This window comes from Anser cygnoides, chromosome Z, assembly GCF_040182565.1.
Source record: "Anser cygnoides isolate HZ-2024a breed goose chromosome Z, Taihu_goose_T2T_genome, whole genome shotgun sequence".
Taxonomy (NCBI): domain Eukaryota; kingdom Metazoa; phylum Chordata; class Aves; order Anseriformes; family Anatidae; genus Anser; species Anser cygnoides.
The window spans coordinates 52,526,751-52,554,135 of record NC_089912.1 but is presented as its reverse complement, the minus strand read 5'-3'; the positions used below and the strand labels follow the sequence as shown (position 1 = coordinate 52,554,135).

General features: G+C 37.7%; 1 protein-coding gene across 34 annotated transcripts in view; it reads left to right on the top strand.

Moving 5' to 3' along the window:
* PTPRD (protein tyrosine phosphatase receptor type D) overlaps positions 1 to 27,385 on the top strand; it is a 1,327,869-nt gene that overhangs the window by 309,033 nt on the left and 991,451 nt on the right. For 3 of the 34 annotated variants that reach the window (XM_066988358.1, XM_066988355.1, XM_066988361.1), the window contains 2 exons: positions 8,611 to 8,667; positions 10,469 to 10,562. The exons of 30 other annotated variants lie outside the window; for them this stretch is intronic. The gene's annotated coding sequence lies outside the window, so the exon portion shown is untranslated. The remainder of the gene's footprint in view (positions 1 to 8,610; positions 8,668 to 10,468; positions 10,563 to 27,385) is intronic. One more of the 34 variants, XM_066988356.1, reaches the window with a different exon arrangement.

Here is a 27,385-nt window from a genome sequence, read left to right as displayed (position 1 = left end):
TTTTTAAATGATTTGTCTGTTTTTCATGCTTCTGTCATGAAGCTCTGCCTAAGGAAATAGCACAATAGATAGTCATTATTTATGTTATGTTTTTGTTATATTTATATACAAAATACATTATTTGATGTAAAATTTCTGACGTTTTCACTAAATGCCATAAAACGTGCTGCAATTTCTGCCAATTCAGAAGTGTATTTCAAAGAAACTGTGTGTATTACTACTTTTCCTCTGACTTTTCCTTTGAGTTTTCTTTTGAGTACTTTTCTCTTTGAGTTATTGTAGGTGAATTTGTTCTACTCCCACTCTTTCTTCACTTGCTTAAATATTTATCTGAGATAGTAATAATAATTATAATATGTGAGTAAGCAGCTGTTAGCACACATATTTTTGTTGCTGACAAATTCAATTAAAGACATTGCTAGCTAAACCAATCAAATAACAGGTAGCTCAGAAAAGGTCAGATCTGAATTATTGTTTCCCATAATAATTCCCCAAGTCATTAAGTTCATAAAAATCATTTGAAACTGAAGCTCATAAAAGTAAATTATGGAAAATGCCTTGGTACTTTGTGGGTATTCTAGAGTGTAAAGCTGTGTGACTCCCATGCATAATGTTCCTGCTAATATTTTCCAGGCTGAAACAAAGCTATAAATAGGATCTAGGTATTTTCATTATAAATGACTATTTTCAGGCCTAGCTCTAGTATGGAAGGTTTCCCTAATCTCCCCTGTCACCTCCCCCACAAACATAACATTTTCCCTTTTGTGAACTCATTTGGAGTGTTTATGAGTGAAACAACAGAAGTCTTAATATACAATAACGAATAACGTCATTGAAATAAAGGTAGTAGCTTTTGAAACTCAGTAATTCAAAAGAGAGTCTAGAGAGTTCTATTTCCAAAGTTGTACTGTGAGCTCAAATTTTATCATTAATAAAAATGCAGATGCTGGGGGGTGGGGGGTGGGGTGGGGGGATCTTGAGATTAAGATAGGATGAAACTGTAATTTAAACATTTAGTTACTCTTTGATCAAACCTATTAAAAGCAACTTTTGTCAATAGTGCCACTGGTGTGACTTCTGCTGTTCACACAACTGAGGTTTTCATAAGTCTCCGATTTGGCTTTTCTAACAATTGTAATAGCTAACAGAAGTCAGGTAAGAGCCTAAACTAACCAGCCAACCACAACTACGTAAGTGGGAAATTTAATGTAAACAGTTTTTTTTAAACAAAGTATTTTAATACACAATGCTGATTCAAAGAGAGTAAAGCTTTTCTTCATGAAAATGAAGAAAATCATTTTCTTCTAAAGAAAATCAACCACAAGAAAAATAAATAGTGAAAACTAGGAGAAACCGATGCGTATCCAGGGGTTATAAGTGAGAAAACTACTGGGAACTAGATGGTCATTCCTCTGCAGTTAAAACATCTTACTTTACCTCACTGTCTTGCACATGGAGAAATTGAACATATGTCTGTTAAAATATCTGAAGGAAAATTTATATTCACTGAAGTTTAAAAAAAATTACTTCCGTTTATTTTTTTCCCCAGGTCTTATCTACCAGAAAAGAAAGGAAAACAGAATGCTTTGTAACCACCAGGTGTTGACAAAACAATTTTCACCTCCCCTGCTTCCACACAAATATGGCAATACCTAATGTATAATTACTCCAGAACAGTAATTAAGCTCACATTAACCAAAACAACTTCATAGTCCATTGCTGATGTACATTAAGGTGAAGAAAGGTGTAATTCTGCCTTTTTCAATTCAAGCTGTTTTAAAAGAAACATGGAATACTGACTATTTTGCTTATTCTATGGGATAAACACAGCTTCCTTTATAAAAGCTTCATTTTAGTAGAAGAAAATGCTGCCTACTACATCTTTCATTATTCATACTTTTTTTTTTTTTTTTTTTTTAAATGTAACATATTTGATGAATAGGTTTCTGAAAGGGAATAAAAGTTCCTGACACATTCAAACTATGATATAATTAAATAATGTATCACTGAGAGATCTCAGAAGTTGATTTGGAATATGTGATTTTTTTTCCTTCTTGTCAATCTTTATTGGCTGGTAGATGCTCAAGGCTTCCTTTGAAAATATAAGCGTGCAGTTGTGAGTTTTTATCTCAAATTGTACAAAGTTGAAAATTTGCCCTCACACATTCAGATTATTTTGTTGTCAATGACACTTATGATATTTGTCTGACATTACATGCATTAAAATAGGCATTTTTTTTGAATTACATTCAATATTCAAAGTTTAAGTAAACAGTAGACAGTGTTAAAACATTTGAGTTTATTTGATATATACAAGTTTATTAGTTGAAGTAGATACTTTTGAAGATTGATTTTGCTTAGACTGATAAGCAACTTTCTTTTTTTTTTCCTGAAATTCATTCAATACGACTTTAAAGAAAACTTCATCTGGTTTCAGTGAGAATGGATGGTGACATCTGTCAATAGGGTATTAAAAAAATATTTTCTCCAGTCGTCAATGTGGAAAAAAAAACGTGGTTGATGTGTGTCATTTATTACAAAACAAAAATTAAAGAATGACTAATGATAGTTATTATATATTTTGATATTTTCAAGGAAAAGAGGCTTGAAATCATTAACTAGCAAAGAAATGAACATAAGTGATAAAGACTAAAAGTGAATAGTAACATTCTTATATGTGTTGGTGACCACAGTTTGAAATTGCCTTTCAGGTTTAAATAAAGGAATAAATAAATGGAAAGTAAGAAAACTAATGAACAGTTACAAATCTTTATGCTACACACCTTCATACTGGTCAAGGAAATAGAACTTCCTGCTTCTATTAAGTTTATAGTTATAGAAAATATTTAGATATTTAGAGTGACAGTGATTAAAACTATTGCTTTTCTGAGTTTCTTGAGCTAATTTTTTTGCCAGGGTTGAGATCTGAGTACTTGGACCATTTATACATGATTTCTCAGCATCCAGCAATACACCAGCAACTCATTAAGAATGACAGCTATAGTTTCAGCTAATTGCATAGGTTGGGAGACAGTGAACAAATGTCATGTGTGCATTTGCAGAACTACTGTTGCCTTCAAAGGAAGTATAGCTACTGGTGAAAGGGAAAAGGGAATGAAAATGGTGTTTTTATTTGTTTAAACCAGAAACATCTTTGTAAGAGTGTAGCATATGATTATTTCAGGCAGATGTTGTACCTCATAAATGTAGCTGAGTGCTCAAAAATTCAGAAATAACCCAGGGACTTCACCATTGATAGAATTAACTGTGCCTCAAATACAAATAGATAACTGCTAAAGTGTATGTTTTCCAGTAAAAACCATGCATTTATAGAGGAATACAATGAATGATGTTCTCCTTAGAATATCTTTTAGCTTGCTAGTGAGCATGTTCATGAACTGATGCATCCTTCAGTGTTTTGGAAATTGTTTCAAGACAGGAATAATGCTAGAACAACCACAAAGAAATTAGTTACACTCCCACGAGATAATTCATTGACACAAAATGGAGACAAGGAATTTCAAGTCTTTCTAGATGAACTGAGATTGTCAGGATGTGAATTATCTGCATCTTTCAAAATCAGTGATTTATTTTTCCTTCTAGGAACACACTGGAAAATTAAAACAATTGCATTAATTATATGTCTTCCTCTTATGTGCCTATCCACTTACTGAAATGAAATAATTCATTTTGCTTCATTTCTTAATTCACAACATTTCTGTGGATCTCTCTTTACATGTAACCGTTTTTAATGTATGCAAGTGATCATTGTGTTTTTCTACTGGCAAAATGCTTTAATACTGCTTTGAAAGTGTTTCAACAATTTGTTAAGAGTGTCATGCTGAACTAGTGGAATCAATAGTCTTCACTGGTTGAAGTTAGTGTGTTTGTACCGATAATGTATTACTTTGATAGAAAAAAATCTGAGGACAATGGAATTGTTTTCTGTAGTTTGTAGTTTGTTGCTCATACAGGAATATCTTGTTCACCACAGTCTTGGACTTTTCTTTCTTCCGTGACCTTATCCCATGGGATTTTTTTCAGGAAAACCTTGAAGAGGCCAAAGTTTGCTCTCTTGAAGTTCAGATTTGTGACCTTTATTTTTGCTCTGCTCCTTCCTCTCAGGATCCTGAACTCTGTCATCTCAGGGTCACTGCAGCCAGAGCTGCATTTGGCTATCACATCCCCCCAAAATCCCTTGTGAGTACAAGGTCCAGCAGAGCACCTCTCCTCAATGATTTCTCATCACTTGGGTCACAACATTGTTATTGATGCTTTCCAGGAAGCTCCTAGATTGTTTATGCCTTGTTGTGTTGTCTCTCTAGCATTGGAATAGCTGAAGTGCCTTCTGAGGACTAAGGCATACAAGTATGAAGCTCCTTCTAGCTGTCTGTAGGAGGCCTCATATACTTGTTCCTCCTGTGAGAAACATTCTGTAGCCAATAACTTAGGCTCAGGTGAGGATCTCAGCGAAGTAGTAATTTATTCGCGATTGCAATGGTGGGCGTCCCACAAGCAGGAGCGCACCTACTGGTTCCAAAACACAGTTTATATACTTTTTGATGACAGGACCCTCCCCTGGTTCCCCACTGAGTGGGTAATCCAGGTTCACAATCTATCTGATGCTTCACAGACAATGCATGGCCTTCAGTTGCCATCCTGTTAAATTTCAAATTTCTTTAGACTTTTTTACTGTTTGAAGTGGTAATGTTTCTTTACTTATCTGACTTGACTTAACACCGTGATTTTCACCTAATTGTTCTAAGGAGTCTGGTTTTCTGCATTTTACAAGGTCGCCTGCTAAGTTTTCTTATCACTGCAAGCATATCTCAATACCCCATTCCTTACCTTTAAACAATGTAACTCTGCAAAAACAACGTTTTTATTCCCACAATTCTGATCAGGTAGTCTAGAGTAGACACACACCATTATCTTACCCATAGTGATCTGTTCTTTATTTCTTACCTGTTTTGTTGATCATACTTTATATTTCATTTGTATGACTCCAGGCTCTTTGTTTTTTCAACCGTGATCATCAGTCCCTTGTAGGGCTGCTGGTAACTCCCTCACATATTGTTCCTAGTATAAATCTCTTTTTACCAGATCAGTAACCCTCCTGGCAGAGATAACTTTGCCTCAATAAAGAGGTGGGTGCCATCTCTCCAAAGCAGATGTTGACCCTCAAAGTCCCATGGTTAGAGAAACCAAAACCCATTTGCTGACACCAGCTACGCAAGCAGTTGTCAACATGTAGTATCACTACCCATCCTCTTACACAATTTCTCCTCACTAGCATGACTGAGGACTATAGCAGTGGGGTCCCATGTCCCTGACTATCATGCTCAGAGCTCTGTAGTGACTTTTGATACTGCCTCTGACAACATTATTGTTGTCCACATGGAAGAACATAAAGGGGTCTTAGAGAATAAAACAAGATTAGGCAGTTTCTCCTCAAGAAAATCCCAGATCTGAGATCCCGTCAAACATCTAAATTCCCTGGAAAACAGGTCAGTTAAGTGCCTCCACCCTCTACAACAGGGAGCTACCAACTGCTATTGTCCTCAATGCTCCTCAATGGGTCACATCAGTCTGTTCACATACTTCACTTGAAACCACACCCAGCTCCTATTCAGCTTTCACAACTGTGAAGATCACTGAGTAAATTCACTGTGTGAAATATCTTGAGAAGACTTTCAGGTCTTTCATAGTCATGATCAGATAACAGTTTTTGATAATGATCAGAACAGAATTTTCTCAAGAATTTAGGGAGAGAAACTGGGACACCTTACAAATTAAGATAAAAACTAATAAACAACAACAACAAAAAAACTGCTCAAAAATAAATCTCTTTAACAGGAAGATCACAAATGATAAGATGGCATGAAAGAAGAGAAACTAATATACAGGGCAGGGGGAAGAGAGAGGCAGATGTCATCTTTACATTAGTAGTGAAAAGAAATTGAATGATACTTATTGCATTTCTCAACATGTAAAGTTTCATGCACACTCCTAGTATCCTATTCTCTTCTGCTACTTATCAGGAAAAAAGTAAAAATAAAAATAAATATATATTTATATAAAGCACAGTCAAAACTCAATGTAAAGAGCTACAGGAGAAATGTCTTTTATTCACAGAACAGTTAAAGTCCAATATACGTCTTGGCATTCCTGGTTGGAGTGATAGGATAGGATGATAAAGGACAGCTGAGCTTGTCAGTTAATACACAAGGCACAGAGAACAAAGCCTAAGCACAGTGCAACACACTCTACTCTAAGAAGGAATTAAAATGAGAATTACCTAGCACAGCTCTTGTTTTCAATCCAGTGAAAATCTATTTCCTTCAGGACAAGAAGCTCTTGGCCCTTTAATTGATTGCAATAGTTGGCAAATTTTGACTTGCTAGAAGATAGGGACTGCTAATTATCTAGGTTTGGTTATAGTACTCTCCCACTGATTTGGCAGCTGTGTCAAAATTACTCTTGGCTAGACTCCCAGACATTAAAATACAAGGTTGACCAAAGAGATTGAAATCCCTCCATCTGTCTATATTGTACGCAAGACTTTCAACAATTTTAACACAGCACATTTTGTATCTGTGATGCATAAACACAAGTAATTTATTTCACTGAAATCAGTCCAGGTAAGGTTTCTTCTGGCATTAGTGAAGTCTGTTATTGGAAGCTTCTGGTTTCTGTGAATTATTTCACTCTAATAAACTCAGTTTCACAAACAAGGATTTCCTATTGATAACTGCATCTCAGGGCGTGAAATGTTCTGAAAAGTACAGGGACTGGTACTTTTAAGGGATTCTTCTCCTTAGAACTACTTTTAAATTCTGGAACTCTTCCTAAAGAAAAATCCACACTGTCTTTTCAGATGTGTTAAGGTGTTGTGTCTTAAGCTTTTCTTTAGGCAAACACACATCACAATCAATATGCAGATTAGAATACTGTTAGTGACTTAACACATAATATTATGCAAAAAAAATGTGAAGAAGTGGTACTTCTTTTTACTAGCTAAAGATATTATTCCTTTATGGGGAAGGTTTTTTTTGTGTGTGTGCGTGTTTATATCAGCCAAGTAAGCTGTAAGTTTTTAAGAGTATGTGTCATGAGATCCTGGTTTCATGCTTTAAGAATCTCTGTTCACTTTGTTTTAAATCTTCCCATAGAGTCCCCTTCACTTCTGCAACTTTTAATCTTTACATCCTAAGAACCATCCCCATTGTGACATCTGGACAAATCCATTCATTTGAATGGGTTTATTGTGTTGTAAAACTGATTAAATAGGATGTCAAAGGAGATTGAAGTCAGAAAAAAAAAATAATATATATATATATATATAGTATTGCTATTTACCTAATGCCATTACAATAACAAATAAACACCATTAAGAAAAGGTAGATTTTTTACTAGCTGACTAGTTTACCTTTTTTGTATGCCTTAACTAATATATAAAAATCTAACTAATATATGTGATAAACGCTCCATAGCCAATAACTTAGGCTCAGGTGAGGATCTCAGCGAAGTAGTAATTTATTCGCGATTGCAATGGTGGGCGTCCCACAAGCAGGAGCGCACCTACTGGTTCCAAAACACAGTTTATATACTTTTTGATGACAGGACCCTCCCCTGGTTCCCCACTGAGTGGGTAATCCAGGTTCACAATCTATCTGATGCTTCACAGACAATGCATGGCCTTCAGTTGCCATCCTGTTAAATTTCAAATTTCTTTAGACTTTTTTACTGTTTGAAGTGGTAATGTTTCTTTACTTATTTGACTTGACTTAACACCGTGATTTTCACCTAATTGTTCTAAGGAGTCTGGTTTTCTGCATTTTACAAGGTCGCCTGCTAAGTTTTCTTATCACTGCAAGCATATCTCAATACCCCATTCCTTACCTTTAAACAATGTAACTCTGCAAAAACAACGTTTTTATTCCCACATATATAAAAATCAAGTTAATAATGTATTGAACTCAAAGTTCCCAGTAAGAAGGCTATTTTATTTTATTTGTTTTATAATGAAAATTTGTAAGGAAAATTCCTCAAAATGCTTCAGACTAGAAGTACCCACTGCAATATAAATACGACTCTGTATAATAACTGGAGAAAAATATTTGTTTTGTAAAACCAAATTCAAAGTTGTCATTTTGTCCAATTAGTTTCATTATTAAAGTTTTCAGGTGCTAAACAATAAAATTGTAAGGTCCTGAATGACCCCTGTCATTCACAGACCATGAATTGTCTCTGGAAGTAGAAGATACTAGAGACAATTGTTTATTGAGAATTAAAAATGACAGCAGGAGGATAGCTGATGTCGATAAGTCAACTATGCCAAGTTAGTTTTCTTCAGCATACTGTGAAATTACTCCTTTGAATTACACAGTGATGCAGACTGTGCATTTTACTATCAAGAATGAGCAGAAGGCATTGATTAAATTTCTCTCAGCTAATCTGCATTTTAAAAAATGGATTATGATGCTAATATGATTCTAAATACCATCCTACTTCTTTACTGAATCTTCTTTTTGCACATCTCTCTAACAGTTACCATGATTTCATTTAATATACACAAAAAACTGATAACAACAAATTTCCTTTTTGCAGGTAATTAGGAGAGAAGACTTAAAAGGAGGAGCAAAAATTATCAAAACATTAGGGATGGTAAGAAGTAATGGATCTGCAGTCTCATAAATCCAGGAGCACTCACTTCAGAACATGTACCAACAATTTTTATAGCTAAAGTATAGAGATGCAGCTTGCATTGTAGAAGATGGAGTTCTTCATATTAACATTCCAAAATTTTGATTGGTAAAGATTATTTGAGGTTATGATGCCTATAACTATTCTACCTGAAATGTCTGCAGGTTTTTGTTGATAAAAGATAAGGGAGATATTTCTTCTTCTTCTCTAACTCCCTAAACGTCTTGATGCTATGTACTAACTAAATCTAAGACCTAGTGTCATAACCTTCTGCAACATTTGTTTCATAAAATAAAATAAAATAAAATAAAATAAAATAAAATAAAATAAAATAAAATAAAATAAAATAAAATAAAATAAAATAAAATAAAATAAAATAAAATAAAATAAAAATAAAATAAAATAATATAATATAATAAAACAATACGTTTGGGCAAAAGCTTACCTTCAGAAACACAGTGTTGCAGCAAGCAAGGCTAAGAAGTAGCTGTATTAAAACAACAGCTAAAAACTTATTCTGGACATTTTATTCTTATGTTTTAATTTCCTACAGGAAAGGAAGATATCTGAAGCAGAGAACACGTGTTCTGTTCTGTGCAGGGTAAAAAACATAGTTGTTCCTCTTGTATACATCAGACTAGGTTCTCACACAAATCAGTTTCACAATATAGATAATAGGAATCAGAGAAAATTCATATATCGCCAGACAGTTTTTGTATATCACTTAAATTTGTAATTATATTTGCAAGATTTGTAAATATTTGAGTTGCAGCAAAATTAATAGATTTTCAGACTACTGCATTTTAAGATCACTTGGGTTTGCTTGTGTTTATTTTTACACACATTGGCTTAAATTTTTATAATAAATTCAGGTTAAATTCAGATAAAAGATAAGTTTCCTCCAGTGTGAGAAGACACTGATTTTGAACAGACTGTTTGCATGTTACAGTTTCAGAAAATGGTCAGAATTTTTGTGTATTTCTACATAGTAAACCTTTGCCAGTCAAACAGCGTTGAAGATTAAGTTTTGTGCTTCTGAAAATGCAACAAGAAAACTAGGTGCTTAAGTTCCTAAAACTTCTGGAGTGACAAAAATATATATAAAAAAATAATTAGCCAAGTATGTTATGCTTTTTTTTTTTTTAATCTTCAAAGGCAAATAGTTTACACAACTAATTTTCTTAATTACTTGCATTCTTTAAATAGTAGTAATGTGAGTCTAAAATTTGAGTTAATATTTTGCAGAATATGTACGTCTGAAAGCAATTTTTTTTTTCCCAGGGGACAACTAAGTTAAAAGATTAAAAGAATATAAAGAATAATTTATTTTAATACATCCTCAAATGATTTAATAAAAAACGTTCAGTTTCCTTGAAATTAAGTTCTTTGAAATATTTCCTGCCTAGTTTAAAAGAACACGCGAGCAGTACATACTACAATAGTGTTATTTTCTTTTCTTACACATAGAAATTTAATATTTACTCTCTGGGTAATATTTACTCTCTGGGTAATTTCTTCCAGTGCTTCATCACCTTCACAGTAAGGAAGTGTTTCCCAGTGTTTAGATAGAACCTGGTGTTCCAGTTTCTGTCCATGGTCTCTTGTCCTTGCACTGGGCACCACTGAGAAAATACCATGGCTTCGTCTTTGCACCCTTCATTCAAGTATTTATACACGCTGATAAGATCCTCTCTGATCCTTCTCTTCTCCGGCTGAACAGTCCCAGCTCTCTCAGACTCTCCCTCCTCTGGACTCTTTCCAGAATGTCCATGTCTTGTGCTGAGGGTCCAGAACAGGACATAGTACTCCAGTTACAGACTTGTCAATGCTGAAAGGGGAGAAGTATCACCACTGATGTGAGTATGACCCAACGGTGATAGTTTGTCTAAGGCTGCCAAGAATACTGTTACCGTTCTTAACAATACTCAATTCTCAAAAAGGCTGGTAAGTATGATGCCTAATATTCTGAAACAAGGGTCTTCTGCTGTCTCATTTTTATACTGTTCCTGGGAAATCAATAAAACTGTCTTTAAATTCCTGTACATGAAAAATTACCCTACAACATCATGGGTGTAGTACTCCTGTAAGAGTACACTGGATTAATATTTTAATATTTTCTTAAGAGTGAAACATCTCATTCACATATGAGATGTTGACTACAACAATAGCCCAGTCTTCTTAAGGAGTTTTAGATTTAATATTAAATTGTATGAAACAAAAATAACAGAAAACATCACATAAATAGGTGTTTCCCTGCCCATGGCAGGGGGATTAGAATTATGTTGTCTTCAAGATCCCTTCCAACCCAAACCATTTTATGATTCTATAATTCTATGAAAACATTTTATATTATTTTTGAGATACAATCTACATACAAAGGGATAAAACACAGCAGCTGAACTCATTCTGTACATCCTAGTCTAGTAAGTAACATCATGGAAAATATTGGAGAGTGTATTTTCATAACATCTCAGAATAAGTAATATAAGAGGATGTGAAATCTTGCAATTTAATTATATTTGATAGGTTATTTTCATTTAATACAGTTGAACATCACCTAGAATGCTGTTTATAGTTTCCTTTGCAATATATCTCTACCATTTATTAGATTTCTTAAATTATTGCTTGTGATGATATTTTTCAAGGCTACAGGAAAGCTACTTCAAAAATATATCCAGATCTTTTTCAAGTGCTTCATAGAAGTGTATATTTTATTACATTGGTTGGTGTCTATTTTTGAGAAATGTGTAATTGGCTGCAGATGCTTCAATTGCAATTAAGAAAGATTATTCAAGTGAACAATATTGTTATCAATATCATTAAATTTTACTGTACAGAAAAACATTTGTACAGAAATTTATCATAAGTAAGAAAAAAAAAGTGTATGATAACTTTAAAGATTACATATAACAGGTTTTAACTATCTTGTTCTATGGCTATCATTTCTACACTATGAAGTCACTGTTTTGAATAGATAGCATGCCTACCTCAAGGACAAGCACTCAAACATATATGGAATACTTGTGTTTAATCAGAAAGCCTTTCAAGACGGCTATAAATTAGCTTCATCATTTCCATGGAAAATTAACAATAAATTAGTCTTCTGTAACTTGGACAGTTATCTTCCTGTGAAGGTGGAGATTCTTTATACTTAAACCCACACTCAGGTAAAATATCCCTGAGATGTTCAACACTTTAAGTTATCACTTTCTATTAAAGTGAGAACACCCACATTCCTCCTAAAGTTCTGTATATTTCTTTTATCTGCCTTTTTCCTTTTTCTCTTTTTACTTAAGAAATACAGAAAATAAGCTCAAAATACAAAAGCTAATTTGCCAAAATGTCAGATGCTGGCATGTAGCCATTTGGATATCAACAGCGCTGGCTAGACCTGATTAAAAAAAAAAAAAAAAAAAAAATCTCTCTACGGCTTTCTATCTTAATCAAATTCTGTGCTTTTGGGAGATAAATTAATGTTTTGAATTCTTAACTACTTTGTAGAAGTGACCTGTTCGAAAACTATTTGTTTAGATTACTCCACACCATAGGTTTTCCAGTGAAACCTATTTTAGATATGTTGTGGTTTAGCCTTGCAGGCAGCTAAGAAGCACACAGACTTTCTCTCATTCCCTATAATTCCAAGTAGGACTGGGGAGAGAATTGGAAAGAAAAAGCAGTAAAAACATGTGGATTGAGATAAAGAAAGTTTAATGGGTTGAAAAGGAAGGAGAAATAATACTTCTAATAATAATTAAATAAATATATACATATATATATTATGTATATATACTCACCTGTTTTGACGTCTCATTCTTAAAAATGTACACATTTATTTACTCATTTATTTATCTATTGCATTCAGTAGGCAAAATATTACGATTATCTTAATATGATAAAAACCCTAAGGGAGTTGGCTGAAGTGTTGACTGGAGAAGAAAAGACATAGCAGAGAAGCTGTTGAACTCAATATGAAATCAAGCAGTGTGTTCTTGTTTGTATTAACTCGCTGGGAAAAAAAAAAAAAAAAAAAAAAAAAGAAATTGAGTCAGAATCAAATAACATAAAGGACAAAATATTGTGATAACAGCTTTATTTCACTGTAATTCAAAATCCTGGATGTATAAAGCAGAGACTTATTTAGATAAGTGAAATATGTGATTCCTGCCTTTTTTATGTCACCACCTAAGAAAGAGGCAAGAGTAAAATTTGTTGCATTTTGTGTAGCCTGGCCTTATCCAGACTACATATATTAAAATCTATATTGCGGATAGAGAATCCCATAATACAATATATAATAGTAATTTTTAATTGTGTAAGGGAAGTTAATTGAATTCCTGAACCTGTTTGTCTTGGGAAATGTTCTTTGATCTGAAAAGCAAGCAAATAAACAAACAAAAACAAACAAACAACAAACAAAACACAAGACCTCAGGATACTTTTAAAGGTAAAATTAATTAATTAAAGAATTATGTTTAAAATCCAACAAATCTTTTTTTTTTCTTTGTGGATCGCCATAACATTTTCAGTTATATTGTTTTGTTTGTTTATTTTTTCATTTTTTAAATTTTCTATTCCTAATACTATGTAGCACTACTTTATACTAGTAAAGCAATTGGTATCTTTCACCCTGGAGTTGCCTGCATTTCATTTTTGGATGAAATAACACTAAAAATGATGATTTCTAAAGTATTTGTATATCATTAGTTCTGTAAAAATAGAAACAGTTCTCACAAATTTAATCTTTATATCTGCCTCTTTGTTTTCTCCTTAAGTGGCCAATGACACAATGAAAGCATAGTTATATTTGCTAATAATTTCAAGCAATATTTTGCAATATATTTTGCAATAATTTCAATAAGCATTAAAATATGATGAGGCCACTTTGGAAAAGCAAATATCAACTATTGCAAAATGTACTTTTCTGTGTAGTAGTTTCTAAATTTTAATTTTTCAATGTTCAAATGAAGATCAATGTTTCTCAAAAACAGACATAACTTTACAGGATATGTGTACAAACAACTCTACATTTATGAGTCAGAAATTACATATACTAGCCTTTAGAAATAAGTTTTTTTGTGACCCTATTAATGTGGTTTGAAAAATATAGACCTACAATAATAGATTTTATTTATTTATTTATTTATTTATTTATTTGTTTATTTATTATCAACTGTCTTCAGGAAAGCAGCTTGACCCGCATCTCTGCAGGCTCAGTGGTTTTTGAACTTAGTGATTCAATAAAGATTATATTAAAAAAAAAAAAAAAGGAATGTGTAATTGTAATAGTAATACTCACCTAAGATTTGCTTTCTGACACTGTTAGTTGGGAAAAAAAGATTAAACTTATTTCCATTAGAAAGATTTTGTAGGTAGATCAAAGTCGAGTAACATCAGAAACTGTTTTGTTTTGTTGTGTTTTTTTTTTTCTTTTTAATCTATTATACATTTTCTAGCTTATGTGTTCATGTTGTTTTAAAAATGTAACATGAAATTTTATTTTTTGTTCTTCCCAAAAGACAGTAGAGAAGTTATCTTTAGCTACAGACATAACTGGTCAAGATTTAATTGTGGAAATAGGGAAATTGCTACCAAGAATAGTGAAAAAGAGAGAGATTTTCAAAATTCTAAGGAGGTGTTGTAAAATCACATGACTGTTGGCTTTTGCTGTTGCTGTCTCTTGTAAGAAACAAAGTGTTGACACTTCTATAATGAAAATGCTGTTACTGCATACCTGTCAGTTTAATGTTACTCCAGAGCTGCATTGTTGGATTACATTACCTATTGTAGTAAATAACATTTCTACTGTGAAAAAGTGAAAAATGAATTTCTGTAGAGCAGTTATCCTCCACTAAGCAATCAGTAGATTAAAGATCCTACAGAGAAGATAAGATATATTTCATACATTACTGTACAGTTAGGTAATCCATGCATAAGAAAATACAGCTGAAAGTTAAAACATTTATTCAATTGAATATAACACAGGTATGATTAAAGCAATGCAGAGTTTGATGTGGAAAGTTAGAGCTGATTAGAGTAAAATGTCATGGTTGATTCAAGACAGAAAACTACAAAAGTTATAATTCTTTCCTTCATATTAGGAATGTATTTGAACTTCACAGCTCTATGGCACATGAACAACTTTTATACATGAAATCTATGGCAATTTTTGTCACCTCATACATTTAAAATAAATGTTTTGTATAGACCACCCACACCAGTCATATTTAAAATAAGTACATACATTAACATATACTGATAATAACCTCAATCTGACATTTGCAGTCAGTAAGTACCGCAGCAAACAGGTGACCTACCTGCCATGATGCACCTCACATCATGCTATATTGCTTCATGGTAGAGAACATTTTCAATTTAGTGATGAATCATCTGACATGTAAATCCTTACTTTTTTTAATATCTTTGTTACAACAGCCTTTACAAATAGAAGTGTCTACTTGTATTCGTGTAGCTAATTGGAAACTTACAGCTTTATTCTTTTCCCTTCTAGATGTTCTAGATCTCTACATATCTACATGTCAGTGATAAGGAAAGAAATAGATCTTTCTCATTCTCCTTTCTCTTGGTACTGTTATTCTAAGGAAACTGCAATAAAAGAAGGGTTGAAAATTTACTACTATTACTTCTGCTTTGGTAGGTGCTTTGCACAGGAAACAAGTTGCTATTAGAACTTCTTAAGATGACCTTTTATTCAAGTGGCAAGAATTTTCCATTGCTACTGCTAGGTCTCTATTAAGCTTGATTGCCAAAAATAAATAAATAAATAAATAAATAAGAGGAACTGGAAATGAAATGTAGCATTTGGGATGCTGAATCAAGCTCATACATCTTGATTTAGCCCTAGACAAGCAGGAGAGACACACAGTGACGGGCCTCATATTATGAAGTTCTTGCATTTCCTTCTTTCCAGTGGAGAAGGATCAACAGGTAATCAGTTCACCCTCAAAAATGTGTGAAAAATATATGATGCTTGGATCATTATTAGCATGGTTGAGCCATGGGTTGTGCAATTATCAAGGAGGGGACACATAGCATCCTTGATGACCTAGTAATTTTCACAACACTAATGACCTATAATACTGATAATTACCACGGAAGAAAACATATCTGTCTTGGTTCCTGGAGGAAAGAAAAAGTCCCTTTCTCTTTCTTTCTTTCTTTCTTTCTTTCTTTCTTGCTTTCTTCTTTCTTTCGTTCTTTCTCTCTTTCTTTCTTCTCTTTCTTCTCTTTCTCTCTTCTTCCTTCCTTCCTTCCTTCCTTCATTTCTCTTTCTTTCTTTCTTTCTTTCTTTCTTTCTTTCTTTCTTTCTTTCTTTCTCTTTCTCTCTTTCTTTCTTTCTTTCTTTCTTTCTTTCTTTCTTTCTTTCTTTCTTTCTTTCTTTCTTTCTTCTTTCTTCCTTCCTTCCTTCCTTCCTTCCTTCCTTCCTTCCTTCCTTCCTTCCTTCCTTCCTTCCTTCCTTCCTTCCTTCCTTCCTTCTTCCTTCCTTCCTTCCTTCCTTCCTTTCTTTCTTTCTTTCTTTCTTTCTTTCTTTCTTTCTTTCTTTCTTTCTTTCTTTCTTTCTTTCTTTCTTTCTTTCTTTCTTCCTTCCTTCCTTCCTTCCTTCCTTCCTTCCTTCCTTCCTTCCTTCCTTCCTTCCTTCTTCCTTCCTTCCTTCCTTCCTCCTTCCTTCCTTCCCTTCCTTCCTTCCTTCCTTCCTTCCTTCCTTCCTCCTTCCTTCTCTTCCTTCCTTCCCTTTCTTTCTTTCTTTCTTTCTTTCTTTCTTTCTTTCTTTCTTTCTTTCTTTCTTTCTTTCTTTCTTTCTTTCTTTCTTTCTTTCTTTCTTTCTTTCTTTCTTTCTTTCTTTCTTTCTTTCCTTCCTTCTTCCTTCCTTCCTTCCTCCTTCCTTTCTTTCTTTCTTTCTTTCTTCTTCTTTCTTTCTTTCTCTCTCTCTCTCTCTATCTCTCTCTCTGCCTCCTTCTCTCTCTCTTTCTCTCTCATCTTTCTCTCTCTCTTTTCTCCCTTCCTTTCTTTCCTCCTTCCCTTCCCTTCCCTTCCCTTCCCTTCCTTCCCTTCCCTTCCCTTCTCCCTTCCCTTCCCTTCCCTTCCCTTCCCTTCCCTTCCCTTCCCTTCCCTTCCCTTCCCTTCCCTTCCCTTCCCTTCCCTTCCCTTCCCTTCCCTTCCTTCCTTCCCTTCCCTTCCCTTCCCTTCCCTTCCTTCCCTTCCCTTCCCTTCCCTTCCCTTCCCTTCCCTTCCCTTCCCTTCCCTTCCCTTCCCTTCCCTTCCCTTCCCTTCCCTTCCCCCTTCCCTTCCCTTCCCTTCCCTTCCCTTCCCTTCCCTTCCCTTCCCTTCCCTTCCCTTCCCTTCCCTTCCCTTCCCTTCCCTTCCCTTCCCTTCCCTTCCCTTCCCTTCCCTTCCCTTCCCTTCCCTTCCCTTCCCTTCCCTTCCCTTCCCTTCCCTTCCCTTCCCTTCCCTTCCCTTCCCTTCCCTTCCCTTCCCTTCCCTTCCCTGCCCTGCCCTTCCCTTCCCTGCCCTTCCCTTCCCTGCCCTGCCCTGCCCTGCCCTGCCCTGCCCTGCCCTGCCCTGCCCTGCCCTGCCCTGCCCTGCCCCTTTTCTTGCTTTTGACAAAAAAAAATCTAAATATGCTAAAAATAAATAAAGGTATTGTCCTGTATTGCAGTGATCCCATTACAGCAGAACCTCAAGCTGAAGGGAAAATTCTTTGTCATGCCAGTTAATCAGTGTGAATACTAGCAAGATGTTGAACTATAAAGTAGCAACTCAGACTGGAAAAAATATACTTACAGGACTTCCATGTGATGATTTCCTTAATTCTGTATTGGATTTTAAAATCATTGCTCCATCCTATATGGAAGTAATAGAAAGAAGTACACTCTCACCTGTTTGTCCTACCAGGCTGTCCCACAAGTGAATAAGTTATGTTCTCTGTTTTTTGATGCTAAAGAGCTGCCGTTTTGTGTAGATTAAAAAGTTAATCATAGCAAAGAAAAATTACAAAACTACTTATACATGAGGCAGAGGAAGTTTAGGCTGGACATCAGGAAGAGGTTCTTCACCAAGAGGGTGGTCACACACTGGAACAGGCTCCCCAGTGAAGTAGGCACTGCACCAAGCCTGTCTGAATTTAAGAAGTGATTGGACTGTGCACTTAGTCACATGGTCTAAACTTTTGGGCAGACCTGTGCGGTACCAGGAGTTGGACTTGATCTTTGTGGGTCCCTTCCAACTCGGGATATTCTATGATTCAATGATTCTTACAAAAATTGTTGAAATGAAAATTTGACTGTTGAGATTCTTAGCTAAATTGGTAGGAATTAACTACTATTATAAGTAGTAAAATAGTAATTTGGAAAATATTGTTCATCTGTAGTCACAAATTTTAAAGAATAATAATTTCTTCAGGAACTGTCATATCAGGCCTTTTCAGTAAACCAGAAGTAATATAACAATAACAATAGATAACTATAACAATAATTCCTCTGAATTCTATACTGTCTTGTAAGAACATTATTTTTATTCTATACTAATGGTAATGTTTTATAACATATGCAAGTTGTGGTGAATGGAGTTAAATGCAGTTGGAGTCTGGTTACAAGCGGTGTCCTTCAGAGCTCAGTACTGGGGCCAATTCTTTTTAACACCTTTGTTAATGATCTGGTTGAAGGGATTGAGTGCACCCTGAGTAAGTTTGAAAATGGCACTAATTTGGGCAGGAATGTTCATCCGCTCAAAGGCAGGAAGGTTCTACAGAAGGATGTGGGTGGACTGGACAAACCAATGGGCTGAGATCAACTGTATGAAGTTCAACAGGGCTAACTGCTGGCTTCTTCACTTGGGACATAACAACCCCATGCAAGGCCACAGCCTGGGGGAGGAGTGTTTGGAAAGCTGCCCAGTGGGAAGATGCCTGGGGATATTGGTTGACAGACAACTAAATATGAGCCCGCACTGTGCTCAGGTGGTCAAGAAGGCCAACAGCATCCTGGCTTGTATCAGAAACAGTGTTGCTAATAGGACTAGGAAAGTGATTGTCCACCTGTACTCAGCTCTGGTGAGGCCACCCCTTGTTTTCAGTTTAGGGCCTCTCACTACAAGAAGGACGTTGAGATGCTGGAGCATGTCCAAAGAAGAACAATGAAGATGGTGAAGGGTCTAGAGAACAAGTCTTAAGAGGAGCAGCTCAGGGAGCTGGAGTTGTTTAGCCTGGAGAAAAGGAGGCTCAGGGGAGACCTTCTTTGTGGAACTAAGAGATACCTCGAGATCAACTCCCCTTGTCCTTATGGGGGACTTCAGAGTATCACAGTATCACAGATTTCTAGGTTGGAAGAGACCTCAAGATCATCGAGTCCAACCTCCGACCTAACACTAAGTACTCCACTAAACCATATCGCTAAGCTCTACATCTAAACGTCTTTTAAAGACCTCCAGGGATGGTGACTCCACCACCTCCCTGGGCAGCCCGTTCCAATGCTTAATAACCCTTTCGGTAAAGAAGTACTTCCTAACATCCAACCTAAAACTCCCCTGTCGCAACTTTCGCCCATTCCCCCTCGTCCTGTCACCAGGCACGTAGGAGAACAGACCAACCCCCACCTCTTTACAGCCTCCTTTAAGGTAACTGTAGAGAGCGATAAGGTCACCCCTGAGCCTCCTCTTCTCCAGGCTGAACAAGCCCAGCTCCCTCAGCCGCTCCTCGTAAGACTTGTTCTCCAGACCCCTCACCAGCTTGGTTGCCCTTCTCTGGACTCGCTCGAGCACCTCCATGTCCTTCCTGTAGCGAGGGGCCCAAAACTGAACACAGTACTCAAGGTGCGGCCTCACCAGAGCCGAGTACAGGGGAACAATCACTTCCCTAGACCTGCTGGCAACTTGCCAGATGTCATCTGGGATCACGACATGGCTGATACGAGCAAGTCCAGGAGGTTCACAAAGCAACTAGATGATAACTACTTAGTGCAGGTGCTAAGGGAGCCAACTATGACGGGTGCCCTCCTAGATCTGTTGCTGGAGAACAGAGAGGGTCTTGTGGGGGACATGGCAATTGGCGGCCGTCCTGGCCATAGTGACCATGAAGTGGTTGAGTTTAAAATTTTTGGCGACAGAAGGAAAACTGCCACCAAAACTTCAGCCCTGGATGTGGGGAAAGCAGACTTCAGGCTGCTCAGGGAACTAGCCAGCAAGGTCCCGTGGGAAACTGCTTTTGAAGGCATGGACGCCCATCAGTGCTGGTCAGTCTTTAAGCACTGCCTCCAAAAAGAACAGGATCAGGCAATTCCAAAATATCGGAAGTCAAGCAGGCAGGGCAGAAGCAGAAGGCTGGCCTGGCTGACCAGGGATCTTCTACTGGAGCTTAGGTGAAAAAAGAAAATGTACGGCTGCTGGAATCAGGGTCAGGCAGCGTGGAAGGAATACAGGGACACTGTTCGCATTTGTAGGGAGAACATTTGTGCAGCCAAATCCCAACTAGAGTTGAAGCTGTCCAAGTCTGTGGGAGACAATGAAAGGGTTTTTTTTTAGATATGTGAATAGAAAAAGGAGAACCAAAGAAAACATAGGTCCGCTACTTGATGGGGAAGGTCACCTCACAGACAAGGATATAGGCAAAGCAGAGACGTTTAATGCCGCCTTTGCCTCCTACTTCAACACTGATGATGAGCTTCGGGACCCACGGTACCCTGAGCTGGAGGACCATGGCAGTGGGAATGATAAACTCCCAACTGACCCTGAATGTGTGCGGGATTTGCTGCTCCACCTGGATCCATACGAGTCCATGGGTCCGGATGGGATTCATCCCAGGGTGCTTAAAGAGCTGGCTGACATCATTGCGGGACCTCTCTCAGTTATTTTTCAACAGTCTTGGGAATCTGGAGAGGTCCCAGTAGACTGGAATCTGGCAAATGTTGTGCCAATTTTCAAGAAGACCTTAGCAACTACAGGCCTGTCAGTTTCACGTCAGTGCCTGGTAAAATTATGGAGAAGAGAATACGGAGAATCCTTGAAGTTATTGAAGTGCACCTGGGGGACAATGCAGTCATTCGTCCCAGACAACATGCGTTCACGAGGGGTAGGTCATGCTTAGCAAATCTGATTTCCTTTTATGATAAGATCACCCATCTAGTTGATCAAGGGAAACCAGATGATGTGATCTTTTTGGACTTCAGCAAAGCTTGTGACACAGTTTCCCATAGGATCCTATTGGACAAAATGTCCAGCATACAGCTAAACAAAAACATCATACAATGGGTGAGCAATTGGCTGATGGTCAGGGCTCAAAGGGTTGTGGTAAATGGGGCCACATCTGGCTGGCAGATGGTCACCAGTGAGGTCCTCCAAAGCTCCATTTTAGGGCCACGCCTCTTCAATGTTTTTATAAATGATTTGGATGTAGGACTAGAAGGTGTTTTGAGTAAATTTGCTGATGACACCAAACTGGGAGGAGTTGTGGACTCGGATAAGCATGGACAGGCCTTGCAGAGAGATCTGGACAGACTGGAGAGCTGGGCAATCACCAACCGCATGAAGTTTAACAAAAGCAAGTGCCAGGTCCTGCACCTGGGATGGGGCAACCCTGGCTATACGTACAGACTGGGCAATGAGACGCTGGAGAGCAGCCCTGCAGAGAGGGATCTGGGGGTTGTGGTTGACGGCAAGTTGAATATGAGCCAGCGGTGTGCCGTGGCAGCCAGGAGGGCCAACCGTATCCTGGGCTGCATCAAGCATGGCATTGCTAGTCGGTCGAGGGAAGTGATTGTCCCGCTCTACTCTGCACTGGTGCGGCTTCACCTTGAGTACTGTGTACAGTTCTGGGCACCACAGTACAAAAAGGACATTAAACTGTTGGAGAGTGTCCAGAGAATGGCAACGAAGATGGTGAAGGACCTAGAGGGGAAGACATATGAGGAGCAGCTGAGGTCACTTGGCCTGTTCAGCCTGGAGAAGAGGAGGCTGAGTGGAGACCTCACCGCAGTCTACAACTTCCTCACGAGAGGGAGTGGAGGGGCAGGCGCCTACCTCTTCTCCTTAATTACCAGTGATAGGACCATGGGAATGGTGTCAGGCCGAGGTAGGGGAGGTTTAGGCTAGACATCAGGAAGAGGTTCTTCACCGAAAGGGCGGTCGCACACTGGAACAGGCTCCCCAGGGAAGTAGTCACTGCGCCAAGCCTCTCTGAATTTAAGAAGCGTTTGGACTGTGTACTTAGTCACATGGTCTAAAGTTTTGGGTAGACCTGTGTGGTGCCAGGAGTTGGACTCGATGTTCCTTATGGCTCCCTTCCAGCCCGGGTTATTCTATGATTCTATGATTATTGAGCTCTATGATTGCCTTAAAGAATGGTGTAGCGTGCTGAGGGTCAGTCTCTTCTCCCAAGCAACAGGTAATAGGAAAAGAGGAAATGGCCTCAAGTTGCACTAGGGGAAGTTTAGACTGGATATTAGGAACAAATTCTTCTCTGAAAAGGTTGTGAGGCATTGGAACAGGCTGCCCAGGGAAGTAGCTGAGTTCCTGGAGATATTCAAAGGATGTGAAGATGTGGTGATTAGAGACATGGTTTAGTGGTAGGCTCAGCAGTGCTAGGTTAACGGTTGGACTTGGTGATCTTAGAGGTCTTTTCCAAACTAAAGGATACTCTGAAAAAAAAGTGAATGAAAAATAATTTTTATCTCAGGATCTGGACATGTCCAGTAGAGTTAGAATTATATGGATTCATTAACCTTTACATTTTCACTACACAAGTTTTGGTCCATACTAACTCTTCCTCATACTAGATTACCAGTATATGTTGAGGGATGTGAAAAGTTCAAAGGATACTGTATCATCCTCTCCTGTATGTGTCTATGAAAAGTTCAGGTGGGACCTGAAGCTTATAAGTGAGTAACCAAAGTGACATACTAGTTTCCCTAGTTGCTCTAGGCCTTATTGCTACTGGAATTCTGTTTTACAGCAGTGAATGACAAAGCAACTACAACACATTCTATTTCATCTGTACCAGAGGACTTCCCAGATGAGGTATCTGGTAAGGTTGGACTTTTTGTAAAGGAAAATATCTTCTGAAAGGGCATAGGTAAAGCTGATAGAGAGTAAAAGGGGAAAATGTTAACTGAAGGGAAGAAATCTTAAAGACTGATTTTTCTTTCACAAAATGTCAGCTGAATGATAGCTGTTGTTTTGACTCAGGATTATCACATTATGTCTCTTACTGATGAGAAAAATGTGTTATTATTTGAAATAAGAGTGAAACCACTCTTCACACTTTAGCACACATTTAAATTTATATTTGAGCAACTGTTACTTAATATTTTAGGCTTTCCTCAACTACCTTCTCGTTTGTGTAACAGTAAAACACCTAAACCTTTGCAGGTTTTTCTTTGCTGTTAAATTGCTGATCACAGCACTAATAGTACCTTTTTGATTCTAATAGGACTGTCTTCAATGTCACTGTACTACTGAAAAATGGGGGGGAGGAGGGGGGAGGAGATCTTTTTGTATTCTACATAGAATTTTCCCTTTAACTTCCTTTTTTTTCAAATCAATTACAAGACTAGATTGAAGAAAACAATACAGTAATACATAGGTAAAATACAGAAGTGTTGTGGTTTAACCTGGCTGGCAGCTAAACACCACACAGCCGTTCGCTCACCCTCCCCTCTCCCTCTCTGGGATGGGGGAGAGAAACGGGAAAGTGAAGCCTGTGAGTTGAGATAAAGACAGTTTATTAAGACAGAAAAATAATAATAATTAATAATAATAATAATAATAATGGTAATAGTACTACTACTAATAATGTGTACGAAACAAGTGATGAACAATGCAATTGCTCACCACCCGCTGACCGATGCCCAGCCTACCCCCGAGCAGCCGGCACCCCCACCCCGACCAGCCACCCCTATATATTGTTTAGCACGACGTCAGATGGTATGGAATACCCCTTTGGCCAGTTTGGGTCAGCTGTCCTGGGTCTGTCCCCTCCCAGCTCCTGCTGCACCCCTAGCCTGCTTGCTGGCAGGACAGAGCGAGAAGCTGAAAAGTCCTTGGCTTGGTGTATGCACTGCTCTGCAACAATTAAAACATCAGCATGTTATCAGCGCTCTTCTCATCCTAATCCAAAACATAGCACCCTACCAGCTACTAGGAGGAAAATTAACTCCATCCTAACTGAAACCAGGACAAGGAGTTCTGGTGTATGTCAGACAAAAGGGTTTGTTTTAGACAATGGTGCTTTTGTCATTTTAAAAAGGAATGCCTATGTTCAATTCACTACAATAAATAGGTATGTCAAAATTCTTTCTAAAAAGCAGGGCATTATAAACAAATCTTATCAGGAAGATCTCACTCCTTACATTGCATTCAAAATAACAATGAGACATTAATCCATATTCTCCATTATATACAGCTTCTGTAAAAATCTGTGTGTTTTGGGAGTTTCACCAAGATACAAACAGATGAATTCACCAGTCCTTCCATTTCTCTATTAGTACACTGAGAGTATTATTTAGAACACAGTCAGTGGATTTGCCCCAGGACTCCTATGAAGACTTCCTTGGCTTGCTCCCCCCTCCCCCTCCCCCCCCCCAAAAAAAAAAATAAAAAAATTGTGTATCAAAAGCCAACAATTTGTTGGCCCTGCTCCCATTTATCAGTTTCAGACTTTTGGCTAAATTCCCTGACTAACACGAAGCTTAGGCATTGTGCTTCCCCATCTGGAAGGCAGCCCACACAGATGATCGAAGACTGAACAACTAAGCATAATTGTAGGAAACACTGAAAAATAACATAGCTGTCTCCAAGGACTCTCTAAAAAGGGAACAACAGACTGGCTTGAAAAATAAATAAATAAATAAAAATGGCTTGAAGCTGTGACAGGGGTGGTTCAGGCTGGACATTAGGAAAAAGTTATTCACTGAGAGGTTGGTCAGGCACTGGAACAGGATCCCCAGAGAAATGTACACAAAACTGAGCCTGCCAGAGTTCAAGAAGTGTTTGGACAATGTTCTCAAATACATGCTCAGATTTTTTGGGTGGTCCTTTGGGGACCCAGGAGTTCTACTTTATGTTTTTTGTGGGTCTCCTCCAATCCAGGATATTCTATGATATTGTGATTCTTTGATTCTATGATTCACTTCCTTTTTGTCTCATAGCTCTTTCTTAGTCACTCCTCAGTTGCTCAGTTTTTATTTCTGTTGGATTCTTACCCCAGTCCCTTCTGAGATCTTTCTTCTTCTTCTAACAGCTTTACTGGTAGAGACACCTGAAGGTAATGCCACTGAACTGTGTGGAGAAACAGCTGTATCCAAGTTTTACATTTTCCTATAAAGTTCTAAGGGCTTATATTCTGAAATGTCTGGGTTATAATAGACAGATTTCACTATAATGTGAAATATGTTCTGTGTTCCCATTGGGAACATAGGGGAAAAAAAAAAAATCTCTCAATTTTTGAGAGTGAGAAATAAGATAATTTTTTTTTAATCAACTGGAGAATTTTATTTTTACTATTTAGTTCCCTTGCAGACCACAGAAAAGAAGCAACAGATTAAAAACTTATTACATATGAAAATGACTCATTTAAGAAATCAACCTAAACTGATTTGAAACTGTAAAGCACATCATAATTCTAAGAAAATACTCTTAATGTGAGTAGCAATAATTTTTCATAAATTAAAGCAGCTCTTCATGAAGATGAGATATCCCAGTTCATGTAATAAATAATCACGGTTTGAGTATGTAAGTATGTGGATGCCACTGGATTGTTGCAACCCAAGTGTAGCACCAGGCAACTAGCCTTGTTGAAGGTCATGTGACTGGATGTGGCCCATCAGCATATCTTATCCAGACCTCTCTGCAAAACCTTCCTACCCTAAAGTAATTCAACAGTCCTACCTAACTCAGCATTGTCTGCAGACTTACTGAGGGTACACTTGATCCCCCCATTGAGATCACTGACAAAAATATTAAACAAAACTGGCCCCAGTACTTAGCCTTGGGGAACACCACTTGTGATTGCCACCAACTGCATTTAACTCCCTTCACAACCCTATATGCCCAGCTATCCAGCCATTTTTTGCCAAGCAAACAGTATATACATCCAAGCCATGAGCCACCAGTTTCTACAGGAGAACGTAGTTGAAAATTACCAAATGCTTTGCTAAAGTCCAAGTAGACAACATAAAAAGCCTTTCCCTCTTCTGCTAAGTGGGACATACTACCATAGAAGGAGATCAAGTTAGACAAGCAAGACTTACCTTTCATAAACCCAGGGTGACTAGGTCTGATCGCTTGGTTATCTTGGACACGTGCTGCTGTGGCAGTCAACATGGTCTGCTCCATGACCTGCCCTGTTACCAATGTCAGTTTCTAATTCCCCAGACTCTCTTTCCTGCCCTTTTTGTAGATGGGTATCACATTTGCTGAGCTCCAGTCAACTGGGACATTTTGATTAGCCAGAACTGCTGATGAAGCATGAATGTGGCTTGGTGACCACTTCTGTCAGCTCTGTTAGTACCCTTGGGTGGATCCCATCTGGCCCCATAGATTTGTGTGTTCAAGTAGGTCACTAATCATTTCTCTTTGGATTATAGGAGCTTTATTCTGCTCCCTGTCTCTGTCTTCCAGCTCAGCGGGCTGGGTATCCCAAAACAATTAGTCTTACTACTAAAGACTGAGGAAAAAAAAGGCATTAAGTAACTCACTTATCAATGTATTTTCTCTGCATTCAGTATGGGATGAAGATTCTCCTTAGTTCTCCTTTTGTTGTTCATGCATTTATGAAAACATTTTTAATTGTCTTTTCTGCAGTAACCAAGTTAAGTTCTAGCTCGTTTTTGCTCCTTCTAATTTGCTCCTGTATAACCTCACAAAATATTTGTAGTCCTCCTGAGCTGTCATCCTCTTCTTCCAAAGGTCATCAACGCTTTTTGTTCCTGAATTCCAGAAAAAGCTCTCTCTTTAGCCAGGCTTGTCTTGCTGTTGGCTCGTCTTTCAGATTCCTGTGCTTTCAAGGCTTCATTCTTGAATATCCAGCCTTCCTGTACTCATTTGCCCTTTAGAAATGCCTTCCAAGAGACTCAGTCAACCAGGTGCCTAAATAAGCCAAAATCTGTCATCCAAAAATCTAAAGCAGCAGTTCTGCTGACTGCCCTCTCTACTTTCCCAAGGATTGAGAACTCCATTATCTCATGATTATTGGGCCCAAGAGAGCCTCCAACCATCACATCACCCACAAGACCTTCCCTATTAGCAAACAAGTGGGACACCTTCCCTAGTCCGTTCCTTCACCTCCTGTATCAGAATGTTTTCCTCCACATATTCCATGAATGCCCTACTGTTTCTTCTCCACTTTATTGCATTTCCAGCAGACGTCTGGAAAATTGAAGTCTCCCATGTGAATGAGCACTAGCAATTGCAACACTTTTCCTAGCTGCTTATAGTATATTTCAACTGCTTCTTCATGTTGATTGAGTACTCTACATAACATACTCCAATCACAATATCTCCCTTGTTGGCATTTCCTTGGACTCAGAGGCATTCATCAATATAATTAAGCATGCAGTCAAGACCTTCCCAAACATAGAGGGCAATCCTACATCCTCTTCTTCCCTGCCTCTCTCTCCTGAAGAGACAAAGTCATGAGGCTTAATGAACCCATGTAGGCTATGTCTGACAATTGTTT